The following is a 14,727-nucleotide window of genomic DNA, read 5'->3' as shown; positions in this document are numbered from 1 at the left end:
GAAAGAAAGGGTCCAGATTGTCTAGCCCAGCTGATTTGTAGGGGTCCAGATTTTGCAGCTCTTTCAGAACATCAGCTGTCTGAATTTGTGTGAAGGAGAAGCGGGGGGGGGGGCATGGGCAAGTTGCAGCGGAGGGTGCAGAGTTGGTGGCCGGGGTAGTGGTAGCCAGGTGGAAAGCATGGCCAGCCGTAGCAAAATGCTTGTTGAAATTCTCGATTATTGTAGATTTATCGGTAGTGATTGTTTCCTAGCCTCAGTGCAGTGGGCAGCTGGGAGGAAGTGCTCTTATTCTCCATGGACTTTACAGTGTCCCAAAACTTTTTGGAGTTAGTGCTACAGGATGCAAATTTCTGTTTGAAAAAGTTAGCCTTTGCTTTCCTGATTGCTTGTGTATATTGGTTCCTAACTTCCCTAAAAAGTTGCATATCGCGGGGGCTATTTGATGCTAATGCAGTACGCCACAGGATGTTTTTGTGCTGGTCAAGGGCAGTCAAGTCTGAGGAGAACCAGGGGCTATATCTGTTCTTAGTTCTGTATTTTTTGAATGGGGCATGTTTATTTAAGATTGAGAGGAAATTACTTTTAAAGAACAACCAGGCATCCTCTACTGATGGAATGAGATCTATATCCATCCAGGATACCTGGGCCAAGTCAATTAGGAAGGCCTGCTCGCTAAAGTGTTTTAGGGAGCGTTTGACCGCGGACCCGTTACGGACGCAGGCAATAAGGCAGTGATCGCTGAGATCCTGGTTGAAGACAGCGGAGGTGTATTTAGAGGGTAAGTTAGTCAGGATGATATCTATGAGGGTACCCATGTTTACGGATTTAGGGTTGTACCTGGTAGGTTCGTTGATAATTTGTGTGAGATTGAGGGCATCTAGTTTGTCTCCCGAGTGGCGCAGTGGTCTAAGGCACTGCATCGCAGTGCTAGCTGTGCCACTAGATATCCTGGTTCGAATCCAGGCTCTGTCGTAGCAGGCCGCGACCGGGAGACCCATGGGGCGGCGCACAATTGGCCCAGCGTCGTCCAGGGTAGGGGAGGGAATGGCCGGCAGGGATGTAGCTCAGTTGATAGAGCATGGCGTTTGCAATGCCAGGGTTGTGGGTTCGATTCCCTCGGGGGGCCAGTATAAAAAAATAAAATGTATTCACTAACTGTAAGTCGCTCTGGATAAGAGCGTCTGCTAAATGACTAAAATGTAATGTAAATGTTTGGATTGTAGGATGGCCGGGGTGTTAAGCATATCCCAATTTAGGTCACCAAGCAGTATGAACTCTGAGGATAAATGGGGGGCAATCAATTCACATATGGTGTCCAGGGCACAGCTGGGGGCTGAGGGGGGTCTGTAGCAAGCGGCAACAGTGAGAGACTTATTTCTGGAAAGGTGGATTTTTAGAAGTAGAAGCTCAAACTGTTTGGGCATAGACCTGGATAGTATGATAGAGCTCTGCAGGCTATCTCTACAGTAGATTGCAACTCCACCCCCTTTGGCAGTTCTATCTAGACGGAAAATGTTATAGTTGCGGATGGACATTTCAGAATTTTTGGTGGCCTTCCTAAGCCAGGATTCAGACACTGCTAGAACATCAGGGTTGGCGGAGTGTGCTAACGCAGTGAATAACTCAGACTTAGGAAGTAGACTTCTGATATTAACATGCAAGAAACCAAGGCTTTTGCAGGTGGACTTTATTTAACTAATTATGTTACTTCTGAAAGTAATTGGTTGTGCCAGATCTTATTTAGGGGCTTCATAGCAAAGGGGGTGAATACATATGCACGCACCACTTTTCCGTAATTTATTTTTTAGAATTTTTTGAAACAAGTTATTTTTTTCATTTCACTTTTTTGTGTGTGTCCATTACATGAAATCCAAATAAAAATAAATTTAAATTACAGGTTGTAATGCAAAATAGGAAAAACGCCAAGGGGGATGAATACCTTTGCAAGGCACTGTATGTCAAGGGGTTATTATCACTGTACACTGTCACAGAGGGAGCATAAAATATAATCTCGGAACCGCTCAGTCACTGCCCATTTGAGGGCCAAGAATTCTAGTTTACCTGAGTGAAGGTGATAGTTTCTCTCTGCTTGTGTCAGGGTGCGGGAGCCATGTCCAATGACTCTCGGTTGACCACTTTGTCATTGGTATAACACACCTCCCAATCCCTCTTCGGAGGCATCAACGTGCAAGATAAAAGGGTCCTTGAAATCTGGGTAAGCAAGCACAGGTTGATTAGTCAACACACTCAGCAAGTGTTCTAATGCTCTCTGGTGAGCATCCTCCCATATAACTTTCTGGTGGGGAGGAGCCTGTCCTGACTGCATAGCTATCTTGGTCCTTCGCTTCCCGGATGCTGGGGTCTCTAACTTCACTGCTAGTAAGTCATAGAGACATTTTGCATGTTGTGAGAAGTTCTGTACCTAACCCCTGTAGTACCCTAGAAACCCAAGTAGTTTCCTCAGCCCTCTCACATTTGCTGGTGGCCTGTTTACCAGTTCTTGCACTGCTACAATTTCTTTAACATCCATTCTGTAACCCTCAGCAAAAATTATTTTTCCTAAATAACGGACCTCATTCTTGAATAGGTCATACTTATCAGCCCTGAATGCTGCCCGAGTACCTGATGGATATCTTTCACGTTGTTAAAATGACTGACTAAAAATAAGCACATCATCCAAATACGGTATACAGATTCTATCTCTTATACCCTCTAAACTTTCCTTAATGCTTTGTTGGAAGCCAAAGGGAATTCTGTTCCATTCATTTAAGGCCCAAGGAATGCTGAAGGCAGTGTATTTTCTGGACTCCTCTCCCACAAAGCCTTGGTGGTATGCCTTTCCTTGATCTAAAACTGTACACCATGAGTTTCCTCCCAAACCATCAAGCATTTCCTGTATACGAATGTATATTTTCCCTCCAGATAACTCCTCATCTTAAGCCCTGGGCTCACAGCTCTGATTACTGCTTCTATGATTTCTCATTCACTGTGTCCTTTTCTCAGTCCATTTTCAATCTGATGTTGTAGGCTGCTGAAGCTGAGCTTATCTTTCTGATTCTGATCTCCTATCTGTCCATGGATTGTAAAGTATTTATGACTGGGCATACTCACTCCACTCTCTCTCTGTGGTGTGTGCCTTTCTGGCGCTGGGCCCACCTCTCTGCTGGGCTCAGAAGCCCCTCCCTCTTTTCGTCCTGCTGCCCGTCCTGTCTCTCCGCTGGGTTCGCTGTCCACTTGCATCGTTGGAGCCGACTGGCTGGGACTTGTAAGTAGACTTGTCGCAGCATCCTCCGAGTACGATATTCCTTTGATTTCGTCTTTCAGTTGAATCAGCCAAGACATTCCCTCATCCTCTGATTCCATTAAATCCTCCTTCTCACAGTAATCTTCAATCAGTTTGCGCCGCAATGTGCGATGGCTCTTTCCTTTTACTTCAGAGTTATCTACACCTCCTATTCCACAATGTACACACAGGTGCCGTAAATTGTCCTCAGTTAAAGTCCATAAACTCTGTTTGATTTCCTCCAACAACGTTTCCCTCTCTCGACTCATATTGTCCTACTCACGGGGCAACAATGACAATGCAGGCAATGGCAAGATGGCTTAAATCTGTTCAGTGGTTAGCCCGCTAACATTAGCTAGCTAGCTACTCTCCCAATGTCTCTCACTCGTTGTCTGTTCAAGGAATTTGGGCCGGTGCTCACATGAAAATACATTTCAGCTGAACCTGTTACCCTTTCTATAAGCTTATAATATAAACTCCAACGCAAAAGGTACTATTTACTTGAATTTTAATCATGTCAGCACAATGTAACAGCAGTTTACAGCATTTTTTGTTCGTTTTTCTTTCTCTCCCCCAGTCCACTTAAAAATGTCTTCCTCATTTCCCATGAGCTTCACCCGAGTACCCCCTAGTGGCTGGAATATAACTGTATTAAGCCACTTACATTGGCGCTCGGGCCTTCCTCTGACACCGCCTGTTATAGAGGTCCTGAATAGCAGGGAACTCGGCCCCAGTAAAAAAAAATGGATCTTGTAAAAGGCTGACATTTGGACATGCGCACCTTTCATTCATTGACATCAGTGAGGAGAGACACAGCCTAATTGTTGGATATGCATTGGGTCTAACAACAATAGATCTACTATAGTGTAATATTTATTCGTCATGACATTTCATAACCTGATTACCATAAGTTTGTTTGTTGTCATTCTAAACGACCTGAATAATGGAAAGGAAAATACTGTTGGCTGTTGCGTAACAGCCTACACATCGGCTCACCATGGACTAGGTGTCCAATCCGATGCACAAAAACATATGAAAACACTAAATCATTACCTTGATTTTTTCTTACTAAAACCTGCTGTAAATAAAGCAGACAATATCACTTTTAATCACTTGACTGTCATTCAGAAATGATTTACTGGATCAGCTGATGATGTTTGAAGATAGGGTTATCAGATTACAGTACGGGGCCTGACTAAACAGCTTGCTACCAAATGCACATCCAACAAGTAGGCTGTTAGCCTATGCATAAATATTGAAGAACCATGTAAATAATGAATTAAGTTAATGAGACTCTTTCGGTTAGCCTAGGCTATAGAAGCGTTACATTTTGCAGTCGCATAGGCCTACATCATTTGAACATTCATCGCTGATAAATGTTTGTTTAGAGCTCCATCAGATGGCCCATCAGGTTTCAATGGGCTTCTTATTGTTTTCAGATGATTCATTTTTTTGAATCTTCTAGAACATTCACACCTAGCTAAACACAATACCTCATAATGACAAAGTGATAACATGTTTTTAGAAATATTATTACATTTATTGAAAATGAAAAACAGGATGTTTTTCACTGCTCGACTGTAGTAATCTATCTATGTAAAAGGGTCAGAGTTTCATATTGTTTAATAATTGTAAAATGTATGCTTACTTAAATTGTTGTCCAAAAGGTTTTGAAGAAAATAAAATGTTAAATCATGTTAAAAATTATCTGGGGTTTCATTTATCTTATATACAGTGTATTAAATACAATCAGAAGTCTCATCCCAAACTATGGCCCCTCTCTCTCTCACTCTCTCTCTTTCTCCATCTCTCTTTGCTCTCTTTGCCTGTTTCTTTCTGACTGCCAAACTATCTCTCTCTCAATTCAATTCAATTTCAATTTAAGGGACTTCATTGGTATGGGAAAAATACAGTTGAAGTCGGAAGTTTACATACACCTTAGCCAAATACCTTTAAACTCAGTTGTTCACAATTCCTGACATTTAATCCTAGTAAAAATTCCCTGTTTTAGGTCAGTTAGGATCACCACTTTATTTTAAGAATGTGAAATTCAGAATAATAGTAGAGAGAATTATTTATTTCAGCTTTTATTTATTTCACCACATTCCCAGTGGGTCAGAAGTTGACATACACTCAACTAGTATTTGGTAGCATTGCCTTTAAATGGTTTAACTTGGGTCAAACGTTTCGGGTAGCCTTCCACAAGCTTCCCACAATAAGTTGGGTGAATTTTGGCCCATTCCTCCTGACAGAGCTGGTGTAACTGAGTCAGGTTTGTAGGCCTCCTTGCTCGCACACGCTTTTTCAGTTCTGCCCACAAATGTTCTATAGGATTGAGGTCAGGGCTTTGTGATGGCCACTCCAATACCTTGACTTTGTTGTCCTTAAGCCATTTTGCCACAACTTTGAAAGTATGCTTGGGGTCACTATCCATTTGGAAGACCCATTTGCGACCAAGCTTTAACTTCCTGACTGATGTCTTGAGATGTTGCGTCAATATATCCACATAATTTTCCTTCCTCATGATGCCATCTATTTTGTGAAGTGGATCAGACCCTCCTGCAGCAAAGCACCCCCACAGCATGATGCTGCCACCCCTGTGCTTCACGGTTGGGATGGTGTTCTTCGGCTTGCAAACATCCCCCTTTTCTATTATTGTTTCATCAGACCAGAGGACATTTCTCCAGAAAGTACTATCTTTGTCCCCATGTGCAGTTGCAAACCGTAGTCTGGCTTTTTTATGGCGGTTTTGGAGAAGTGGCTTCTTCCTTGCTGAGCATCCTTTCAGGTTATGTCGATATAGGACTTGTTTTACTGTGGATATAGCTACTTTTGTACCTGTTTCCTCAAGCATCTTCACAAGGTCCTTTGCTGTTGTTCTGGGATTGATTTGCACTTTTCACACCAAAGTACATTCATCTCTAGGAGACAGAACGAGTCTCCCTCCTGAGCGGTATGACGGCTGAGTGGTCCCATGGTGTTTATACTTGCGTACTATTGTTTGTACAGATGAACGTGGTACCTTCAGGCGTTTGGAAATTGCTCCCAAGGATGAACAAGACTTCTGGAGGTCTACAATTTGTTTTTAGGCTGATTTCTTTTGATTTTCCCAAGCAAAGAGGCGCTGAGTTTGAAGGTAGGCCTTGAAATACATCCACAGGTACACCTCCAATTGACTCAAATTATGTCAATTAGCCTATCAGAAGCTTCTAAAGCCATGACATCATTTTCTGGAATTTTCCAAGCTGTTTAAATGCACAGTCAACTTAGTGTATGTAAACTTCTGACCCACTGGAATTGTTATACAGTGAATTATAAGTGAAATAATCTGTCTGTAAACAATTGTTAGAAAAATTACTTGTGTCATGCACAAAGTAGATGTCCTAACCGACTTGCCAAAACTTTGTTTGTTAACAAGACATTTGTGGAGTGGTTGAAAAACGAGTTTTAATGATTCCAACCAAAGTGTATGTAAACTTCCGACTCCAACTGTATGTTAACATCGTCCAAGCAAGTGAAATAGATAATAAACAAAAGGGAAATAAACCATTTTAAAAAACAACAGTAAACATTACACTGACACATTTCAAAAGAATAAGGACATTTCAAATGTCATATTACGTCTATATACAGTGTTGTAACGATGTGCGAATAGTTAATGTACAAAATGGAAAATAAATATATACAGTGGGGAGAACAACTTTTTGATACACTGCTGATTTTGCAGGTTTTCCTACTTACAAAGCATGTAGAGGTCTGTAATTTTTATCATAGGTACACTTCAACTGTGAGAGACGGAATCTTAAACAAAAATCCAGAAAATCACATTGTATGATTTTTAAGTAATTAATTTGCATTTTATTGCATGACATAAGTATTTGATCACCTACCAACCAGTAAGAATTCCGGCTCTCACAGACCTGTTAGGTTTTCTTTAAGAGGCCCTCCTGTTCTCCACTCATTAACTGTATTAACTGCACCTGTTTGAACTCGTTACCTGTATAAAAGACACCTGTCCATACACTCAATCAAACAGACTCCAACCTCTCCACAATGGCCAAGTCCAGAGAGCTGTGTAAGGACATCAGGGATAAAATTGTAGACCTGCACAAGGCTGGGATGGGCTACAGGACAATAGGCAAGCAGCTTGGTGAGAAGGCAACAACTGTTGGGGCAATTATTAGAAAATGGAAGAAGTTGAAGATCACGGTCAATCACCCTCGGTCTGGGGCTCCATGCAAGATCTCACCTCATGGGGCATCAATGATCATGAGGAAGGTGAAGGATCAGCCCAGAACTACACGGCAGGACCTGGTCAATGACCTGAAGAGAGCTGGGACCACAGTCTCAAAGATAACCATTAGTAACACACTACGCCGTCATGGATTAAAATCCTGCAGCGCACGCAAGGTCCCCCTGCTCAAGCCAGCGCATGTCCAGGCCCGTCTGAAGTTTGCCAATGACCATCTGGATGATCCAGAGGAGGAATGGAGAAGGTCATGTGGTCTGATGAGACAAAAATAGAGCTTTTTGGTCTAAACTCCACTCGCCGTGTTTGGAGGAAGAAGAAGGATGAGTACAACCCCAAGAACACCATCCCAACCGTGAAGCATGGAGGTGGAAACATAATTCTTTGGGGATGCTTTTCTGCAAAGGGGACAGGATGACTGTACCGTATTGAGGGGAGGATGGATGGGGCCATGTATCGCGAGATCTTGGCCAACAACCTCCTTCCCTCAGTAAGAGCATTGAAGATGGGTCGTGGCTGGGTCTTCCAGCATGACAACGACCCGAAACACACAGCCAGGGCAACTAAGGAGTGGCTCTGTAAGAAGCATCTCAAGGTCCTGGAGTGGACTAGCCAGTCTCCAGACCTGAACCCAATAGAAAATATTTGGAGGGAGCTGAAAGTCCGTATTGCCCAGCGACAGCCCCGAAACCTGAAGGATCTGGAGAAGGTCTGTATGGAGGAGTGGGCCAAAATCCCTGCTGCAGTGTGTGCAGACCTGGTCAAGACCTACAGGAAACGTATGATCTCTGTAATTGCAAACAAAGGTTTCTGTACCAAATATTAAGTTCTGCTTTTCTGATGTATCAAATACGTATGTCATGCAATAAAATGCAAATTAATTACTTAAAAATCATACAATGTGATTTTCTGGATTTTTGTTTTAGATTCCGTCTCTCGCAGTTGAAGTGTACCTATGATTACAGACCTCTACATGCTGTGTAAGTAGGAAAATGTGCAAAATCAGCAGTGTATCAAATACTTGTTCTCCCCACTATATATACACTACCGTTCAACATTTTGGGGTCACTTAGAAATGTCCTTGTTTTTGAAAGAAAAGCAATTTTTTTGTCCATTACAATAACATCAAATTGATCAGAAATACAGTGTAGACATTGCTAATGTTGTAAATGGCTATTGTAGCTGGAAACTGCTGATTTTTAATGGAATATCTACATAGGCGTACAGAGGCCCATTTTCAGCAACCATCAGTCCTGTGTTCCAATGGCACGTTGTGTTTGCTAATCAAAGTTTATCATTTTAAAAGTCTAATTGATAATTAGAAAACCCTTTTGCAATTATGTTAGCACAGCTGAAAACTGTTGTGCTGATTAAAGAAGCAATAAAACTGGCCTTCTTGAGACTAGTTGAGTATCTGGAGCATCAGCAATTGTGGGTTTGATTACAGGCTCAAAATGGCCAGAAACATTCCATGCGAGAAATTGCCAAGAAACTGAAGATCTCGTACAACGCTGTGTACTACTCCCTTCACAGAACAGGGCAAACTGTCTCTAACCAGAATAGAAAGAGGGGTGGGAGGCCCCGGTGCACAACTTAGCAAGAGGACAAATACATTAGAGTGTCTAGTTTTAGAAACAGGCGCCTCACAGGTCCTCAACTGGCAGCTTCATTAAATAGTACCCGCAAAACACCAGTCTCAACATCAACAGTGAAGAGGCGACTCCGGGATGCTGACCTAGGCAGAGTTGCAAAGAAAAAGCCATATCTCAGACTGCCCATCTTAATCTTTTATTTTTATTGGCCAGTCTGAGATATGGCTTTTTCTTTGCAACTCTGCCTAGAAGGTCAGCATCCCGGAGTCGCCTCTTCACTGTTGACGTTGAGACTGGTGTTTTGCGGGTACTATTTAATGAAGCTGCCAGTTGAGGACCTGTGAGGAAATCATGATGTAAAATATGTGTGTGGCTGTAGAGGGATAAGTGTGTTGACCTATGCCAGCCCAGGTTTAAACAAGAGCATGGGGAGCTCTGCCATATTAATACAATAAAGGTTCTTAAATCTGGTGGGAGCTCACTGTTTCCCCGAAGGAAGAGGTTGAGACTGGAATTACTTCGTGGAATTTATTTCAGACAATGTCACTTTTAAAGGTAGTCATAGATTTTTACATTTACATTTTAGTCATTTAGCAGACGCTCTTATCCAGAGCGACTTACAGTTAGTGAGTGCATACATGTTTATTTTTAATTTTTTCATAGATGACGCGGATGCGTCCGTTCTGGTCAAAGCCAACCTAACATGAGTTGGGCTATCTCAAACAAAGGGGTGCATTAACAGCATGACGTTGTTTTAATCAGTGGAGGCTGCTGAGGGTAGGACTGCTCATAATAATGGCTGGAATGAGATATTGGAATGTCATCAAACACATAGAAACCATGTGTTTGAAACGATTCCACTCATTCCGCTCCAGCCATTACTACGAGCCCGTCCTCCCCAATTAAGGTGCCACCAAACTCCTGTGGTTTTAATGTATATCTGTGCCTTGACAATACATTGTATGACATTCTCCCTGGAGTTTTACATACTATTGAAATAAAATGTATATAAAACTAAAACATGACAAATCGTGGGATTCTTATTTTGAAATTGGAAATCTCAAGACTTATTTTGGCACGACAAAGCAAGGGACTCTTATTTTGAAGTGTTACATCCAGCTCATAGTTACATCCTGCTGGATGCAACTCTGTGTCGGCTGTAACGTGATGCTGGATGTAAGTCTGAGCTGGATGTAACACTTCAAAATAAGAGTCCCTTGCTTGTGTTCGATGTATGTCTGTGCTGGATGTAACCCTGTGCCAGATGCTCGATGTGACTTGGATCCAGATGCTGGAAAAAACTGGATGCTGGATGTTACTCTGGACTGGATGCTGGATTTAACTCTGGGCAAGATGCTGGATGTAATTCTGAGCTGGAAGCTGGATAATAATCCTCATAATCCTGGACTATCAGGAACACCATTTTATTACATTTGCAATCGCAACAAATAAACTGCTCAGACCCTAACCAAGGATTATCAAAAGCCACGCTATTAATTCTCGGACAACCCAAAGATTCCTAGATGCCCTTCCAGACTCACTCCACCTACCCAAGGACATCGGAGTAAAAACATCAGTTAACCACCTCACGAGGATCTAAATGTAACCTTGCGTAACACCCTAGATGCAGTCGCACCTCTAAAAACAAAAAACATTTGTCACAAGAAATGATCTCCCTAGTATACAGAAAATACCCAAGCCCTGAAGCAAGCTTCCAGAAAATTGGAACGGAAATGCCGCTCCACAAACTGGAGGTCTTCTGACTAGCTTGGAAAGACAGTACCGTGCAATATCGAAGAGCCCTCACTGCTGCGCGATCAGCCTACTTTTCCAACCTAATTGAGGAGAACAAAAACAATCCAAAATACATTTTTGATACTGTCGTAAAGCTAACTAAAAATCAACATTCCCCAAGTGAGGATGGCCTTCACTTCAGCAGTGATGAAATCATGAACTTCCTTGACGAAAGATTATGATCATTAGAAAGCAAATTACGGACTCTTCTTTGAATCTGGGTATTTCTCCAATTCAGTTGGCCTGAGTTTGCACAGAACTGCCAGGACCTAGGATCAATGGTGAAAATAGTCATGTCCTCTAAACCTTCTAGCTGTCTACTGGACCCTATTCCAACTAAACTACTGAAAGAGCTACTTCCTGTGCTTGGCCCTCCTATGTTGAACATAATAAACGGCTCCCTATCCTCCAGATCTGTACCAAACTCACTGAAAGTGGCAGTAATAAAGCCTCTCCTGAAAAAGGCAAACCTTGACCAGGAAAATGTAGGGTTAAATCCTGTCTAGTTGGCCCGGTCCGATATGTGATTAACTCCCAGACAGATGGTATCAGTTAATAGAGCACTAAGCTTCTCAGAAGCTATTAAAATTCCACAAATCTGTTGAATGCACAATGGAATGTTTCCAAAGTACTTTTCAGTGAATTGAATCGAAAGGTTAATGCGGAATGTAAAATTACTACTGAAAAGTAAGCAATGCTCATCCTGTCTGCCTGGTCATCTTTTCCCAGTCGGCGGGCGAAAAGTAAGCAGTGCTCATCCTGTCTGTCTGGTCATCTTTTCCCAGTCGGGGCAGCCCTCCCAAACAACTGCATCATCACAAAAATGCTGCTGCTGGATGACATGTTAGGCTATACCAAAATCCCTCTGGGATGAAGGTACCCCTAGGTACAGATCTAGGATCATCTTCCCCTTCCCCAAACCTAATGTAAACCATTAGTGGGGAAATTGCTAAATTGACCCAAGTTCAGCGTCTAGGGGCAACTTCACTCTACTCCTACTAACATCACATCCCATGGCAGTCATCACAGCAGTAGGAAAGTTAACACCAGTGTTTAGGCTAAATTCCCCACGAACCTGGTCCCCTCACACTATCACCAACATCTAATCATCCGTATCTTGACAATCACCCATCTGACAATGACATCTTTCTGATGGCAATGAGCGTTCAAGTACAACATTTCAAACACGTCAAATATGAGTGAACTTTAATAACCCACAACTTGATTCCACATCATCACGTATCAGAACGCCCTTTACACATAAACCTGTGTCTGAGTAGTCAGCAGAGAGAGAGAGAAAGGCATGTCTATGTCTGTATCCCAAAACGGCACCCTATTCCCTACGTAGCACACTCATGTTGAGCAGTAGTGGTCAAAAGTAGTGCACTGTATAGGAAATTGGGTACCATTTGGGACGCCGATTATATATATCGCCTTTAGTTAAGGTTTTACCAGCAGTATCAATTCCCCTCTGTCTGCTTGATGTCTATTGGCCGTGTCCCAAATGGCAGCCAATCCCTACATGGTGCACTACCTTTGACCAGAGCCCTTGTAGGGAATAGATTGCCATTTGGGAGATAACCATTGGTGAGGGAGAGCTACAGCTGACTGATGTTAGATCTCCCTCACACCCTGACAACCACAGACACAACCCAACGACTCTTAGGCCTCTGACCCTCTCATGGTCATCGGTGTGCGTGGTGTCTCTCTCTGGGGCCTGGTTCACAAACTGCCTCTAGATCCTACCCCCTAGGGCCTAGCCACTGTAGATCTGACATTGTTGAACAGGTATAAGCAGTGTTGAATATTCCACCTATCAGAAGGCAAGATGGGGCTACAGCGATGCTGTTTACACCTATCCAATCATTTTAGATGTAATTAAAGTACGTAGTGTTGTTTCTGGACAGGGATTCATTCCCATATTGTGGTAATATTGCCAATCTTATCTACTACACTGAAACACATTCATACAATGTGAGTGCACCCTGTAGGAAGGTTGAATGGGTTGTTCCTCCCTAGTGTCATCACTTGAATTCTGTTCTGTGAGATTACTTCAATTGACATTTCACACCTGTTGCTGAATAAGACCTCCAATTCCCTCACAGTTTCTTACTGTCTGATGGAGCGCCAGGGCAACCTGGAGGTGCTCCCATACTCATTTTACCTCACCCCTCTCTCTACCTCCATCCCTATGACTCTGTCTCTCTCTACCTCCATCCCTACGACTCTGTCTCTCTCTACCTCCATCCCTACGACTCTGTCTCTCTCTACCTTCATCCCTACGACTCTGTCTCTCTCTACCTCCATCCCTACGACTCTGTCTCTCTCTGCCTCCATCCCTACAACCCTCTCTCTCTGCCTCCATCCCCATGACTCGGTCTCTCTCTACCTCCATCCCCATGACTCGGTCTCTCTCTACCTCCATCCCTACGACTCGGTCTCTCTCTACCTCCATCCCTACGACTCTGTCTCTCTCTACCTCCATCCCTACGACTCTCTCTCTCTACCTCCATCCCTACGACTCTCTCTCTCTCTACCTCCATCCCTACGACTCGGTCTCTCTCTACCTCCATCCCTACGACTCTGTCTCTCTCTACCTCCATCCCTACGACTCTCTCTCTACCTCCATCCCTACGACTCTCTCTCTCTCTACCTCCATCCCTACGACTCTCTCTCTCTACCTCCATCCCTACGACTCTCTCTCTCTACCTCCATCCCTACGACTCTCTCTCTCTCTACCTCCATCCCTACGACTCTGTCTCTCTCTACCTCCATCCCTACGACTCGGTCTCTTTCACTCACTCATATATTAGACCTTCTCTGAAGAATTAGAGTTCCCTCCCTTGGTATCTATTTCATTTAAACTAGTAATATGATGGTTTGGTATCTATTTCCTCTCTCCATTCTCTCATTCAGCCAGTGGATGAGCTGCGGACTGTTGTGTTTGAGATGCTGAAAAAGAAGGAAGAGAGACAAGGTAATGAGGAAACTATAAAGACAGCAACATCCTGTCTCCTTACCTCTTCCTCAAAAGGTATTGGAGAAGAAGTTCAGAGGGGAGGGACCTTGGACCTTCTCCTCCAATACGGTTGAAAAGGAAGTGAGGTAAGACCAATTGAGATAGAAATTTGAACCAGTCTGAGTTTGATTCCCCATCTGAACTTCATGCCTCTACAAGGTCCATCTCACTAATGTGGCAGTTTTTACACTTGTTTAGGATACTTTGTTGTTCCTGCCAAAACCAGCATCTAGATCTAGGTAGACACACTGCTGTGTCCATGGTTTTCTCTTTCTGCTGGCCGTACCAGGGTCACGCATGTTGAAAATGTTCAAATCAGTTTGTATTTGCTATTATTGGAAAGATTGAGTAAAGATTATTTCCACTGTAGAGATTGTGGAAAGAATCCAACCCAGAGGCTCAAATCCCAAAATAATGTATTATGGTTATTGCCATGCTGCTTCCATTTGTTGCGTCAGTTCCAATATTCTTATCATATTTGAATCATATTGTCATCATGGCTTTTGACTGCTAAGTAATTTTTTCCCCCTGGGAAAAAGTGGCCAGACGAGTAGTTGGGTTTCATATTACTGAACATCTGCTGATAGCCCTCTGACATTGGATTTCACAACAAAGCAGATGGAGGTTTCTGACTCATATTACCAGTTACTAGTGATTAATATAATGTAATACGCATTGAGAGTGGATATGCATGGATGTGCATTACCGTGGGAAAATATATTCATAGCTGGAGACACCAGTCATTTTTGGAGACAGGTTTTTTTTTTTTAGGGTGTAGATCAGCTTTAAT

This window comes from Coregonus lavaretus, assembly GCF_964263955.1.
Source record: "Coregonus lavaretus genome assembly, chromosome: 17".
NCBI classification, from domain to species: Eukaryota; Metazoa; Chordata; class Actinopteri; order Salmoniformes; family Salmonidae; genus Coregonus; species Coregonus lavaretus.
Note: the sequence above shows the minus strand (reverse complement) of the source record.